Raw genomic sequence first — 3,388 nt, 5'->3', positions numbered from 1 at the left:
TTCTTGCATTAGAGTAGTGTAGTATGTTACTGTTTTGATTAATACTATTCTGTTGCATAGCCTGTCATTGTTGCTACATCTGTTGATACCTTACCTGCAATCCTAAATGCTTAGTATAGGATGCTATCTTACCATTAGTGGCCCTACATTCTTGTCAGTCTGCCATGCTATACTATTGGGCCGTGATCACTCGGGAGGTGATCACGGGTATATACTATACATATACTATACAGATGATGACTAAAGTCGGGTCAGCTCGTTGAGTACCCGCAAGTGATTCTGATGTGGGGGCTGGAAGGACAGGTGGCTCCATCCCGGTAGAGGTGGGCCTGGATTCCCGACGGCCCCCGACTGTTACTATGTGGCAGAGCGACAGGGCAGGTTGAGACCACCTAGGAGAGAGGTGGGCCTGGCCCTGGTCGGTGTCCGCGGTTACTTCAAAATAACACGCTTAACGAGATCTTGGTATTTGATCTGAGTCTTGCCACTGGCCTATACGCACTAACCAACTACGCGGGAAAGATATGGGCACTCCACGTCGTGGTATCAGCCGAAGCCTTCGTGACGTCAGCGACTGAGCGGCGCGCGCCGGATTGGACCGTAAGCCTGCTCTTGTATTAAGGGAGCTAGGTCTGCTTCTGGCCGCCCTCGCAACATGCAGGTGTGCAATGGGCGATGGGCCCAGACCCCTGCGCGCATAGGATTTAGACTGGCGTGCTGATCTCTCTGTTGTGCCTAGGTGGGGCTGCGACATGTTGATCTTCTGAGGCTGGGCATGACCCAGGAAAGTGTGTCCGGGCAAATGGGATCGAGCATGTTGGGTTATGTGGTGCACCCCTGCAGAGAAGTTGATCTATTCGAATAGCTGTGTCCCTCGGTAAAAGGACGACCCGGAGTTTTACCTTGACCTTATGACAACTAGAACCGGATACTTAATAAAACACACCCAAACAAGTTCCACAGACAACCCGGTGATCGCTCTTCTATAGGGCGACGAGGGGAGGATCGTCGGGTAGGATTATGCTATGCGATGCTACTTGGAGGACTGCAATCTACTCTCTTCTACATGCTGCAAGACGGAGGCTGCCAGAAGCGTAGTCTTCGATAGGATTAGCTATCCCTCTCTTATTCTAGCATTCTGCAGTTCAGTCCACCGATATTGCCTCTTTACACATATACCCATGCATATGTAGTGTAGATCCTTGCTTGCGAGTACTTTGGATGAGTACTCACGGTTGCTTTTCTCCCTCTTTTCCCCCTTTCCCTTCTACCTGGTTGTCGCAACTAGATGCCGGAGCCCAGGAGCCAGACGCCACCGTCGACGACAACTCTTACTACACTGGAGGTGCCTACTACTACGTGCAGGCCGCTGACGATGACCAGGAGTAGTTTAGGAGGATCCCAGGCAGGAGGCATGCGCCTCTTTCGATCTGTATCCCAGTTTGTGCTAGCCTTCTTAAGGCAAACCTGTTTAACTTATGTCTGTGCTTAGATATTATTGCTTCCGCTGACTTGTCTATGATCGAGCACTCGTATTCGAGCCCTCGAGGCCCCTGGCTTGTATTATGATGCTTGTATGGCTTGTTTTATTTGTAGATTTGTGTTCTGATATCTTCCCGTGAGTCCCTGATCTTGATCATACACGTTTGCGTGTATGATTAGTGTATGATTGAATCGGGGGCGTCACATCTTGCAATAGAGAAGAGGGAGAGGCGAGACGGTGGTTTTGGAATGGATATGATGGAGAGGAGAGGAGGTGGTTTTGCAATGGAAAAGATCACAAGAGGGAGAGGCTAGACGGTGGTTTTGGAATGGAGATGATGGAGAGGAGAGGGGGTGGTTTTGCAATGGAGAAGAGGGAGAGGAGCATGCGGCAGCGATTTAGGATTGGACGAGAGGGCCGGCGCGCTGTGACTGGATCAAAATCAAAATCAATTTACCCTTCAATTAAGAAAGTGAACCCACATTAGCTAGTCAACTCCATAGTCAAACTGGGGGTCACCGGTAGTCTCGAGGTCTACTAGAAAGAAGTAACGGAGAGGGAACACAATAATAACAGAGCAAACAAAGAATCACAAAGCGTAACAAGGTAACACGCGGTGTTCGGTGTGCCCTAACGCGGTAGTAGGTGATACCGGTGAAGGGGGAAACATCCGGGAAAGTATCCCCGGTGTTTCGCGTTTTCGGACAGATGAACCGGAGGGGGAAAGTTGTGAGTTTGCTATGCTAGGGATGTGTGGCGGATGAACGGGCTGCGTATCCAGATCCGTCTCATCGTTCTGAGCAACTTTCATGTATAAAGTATTTTCATCTTAGCTATGGATTATTTTATATTAATTTTCAAAGGTTTTATTGCATTTTCTATATTTCTTCTATCTACTTCCTTTAATTACTAAAATAGGCAGATACCTTTTACACCTACTAGGGGGCTAGCCATGTGTATGACAGTGGGGCTAGGGGTGGTCCAGTCAGCAGGGTCAATAGCAGTTGACCAGTCAATATTGACTGGTCAACTGGGTCAAGAGGACCCACATGTATGTGTCATATGAGCTAATAAAAGTAGCTAGACTAAAATAATCTAGAAGGGGCCGCATGTCATCTACACATTTGACTAATTAAATAAATAAACTAACCTGATCTATTCCTAGACTAGTCTAACTCTAGCCAAATACGCTGGCCAGAGGCACAGTCGGTTGTGCACATACGCACGGGCACATGAGGCACCGGCGGCCAAAACCATCAGCAACACCAGGCGACAACGATGCATGTAGCAACGTCAAAACAACAGCAGCGGCGGCTAGCAGATTAGCAACAGGAAAGCGGGAGCAGCATGCGAGCAGCAGTAGCACAACAGCTGCATCATCACTGCATCAGGTAGCAGCAGCAAGCGAGCAGGGTCGCGGGTGAGCGGGCGGCCGCAGGGTCGCTCGTGGGCGCGGCCAGGGAGTGGCCGAGCGCGGCGGGGTGCGTGAGGCAGCGGGCGCGTGTGGCGCGGCCGCGAGCGACGCGAGCGGGGCATGGTGGTCGTGCAGGGGACGTCCGCCGCACAGGAACGGCGGGGGCACGCAGCAGAGGGGGAAATAGGGGGAAATGGAGCAGGCTCACCATGGGGAGGGCCGGTGGCGAGCTCGACGAGGCCCGAGTGGCTCCGGGGAGGTTCGGAGATAGGGGAATCGGCAGCAGGGCGGCGGTCGGTGATGAGGATGAAGAAGACGTCGCCGTGGTTGATGCAGAGAGCTTCAACTCCAACAGGTGGCTCTAGTAGACGAGGTATTCGGCGGTCGTTCTTCTGGCGAAATCAGGGACAGCTGGGAACTTAGTGGGCACGCGGGTGAGGTCGGCCATGGTGATGCAGGTGCACGGCGAGGTGGATCTGGACGCGAGCGAG

This window comes from Triticum dicoccoides, chromosome 6B (assembly GCF_002162155.2).
Source record: "Triticum dicoccoides isolate Atlit2015 ecotype Zavitan chromosome 6B, WEW_v2.0, whole genome shotgun sequence".
Taxonomy (NCBI): Eukaryota; Viridiplantae; Streptophyta; class Magnoliopsida; order Poales; family Poaceae; genus Triticum; species Triticum dicoccoides.
This window is presented reverse-complemented; position numbering follows the sequence as displayed.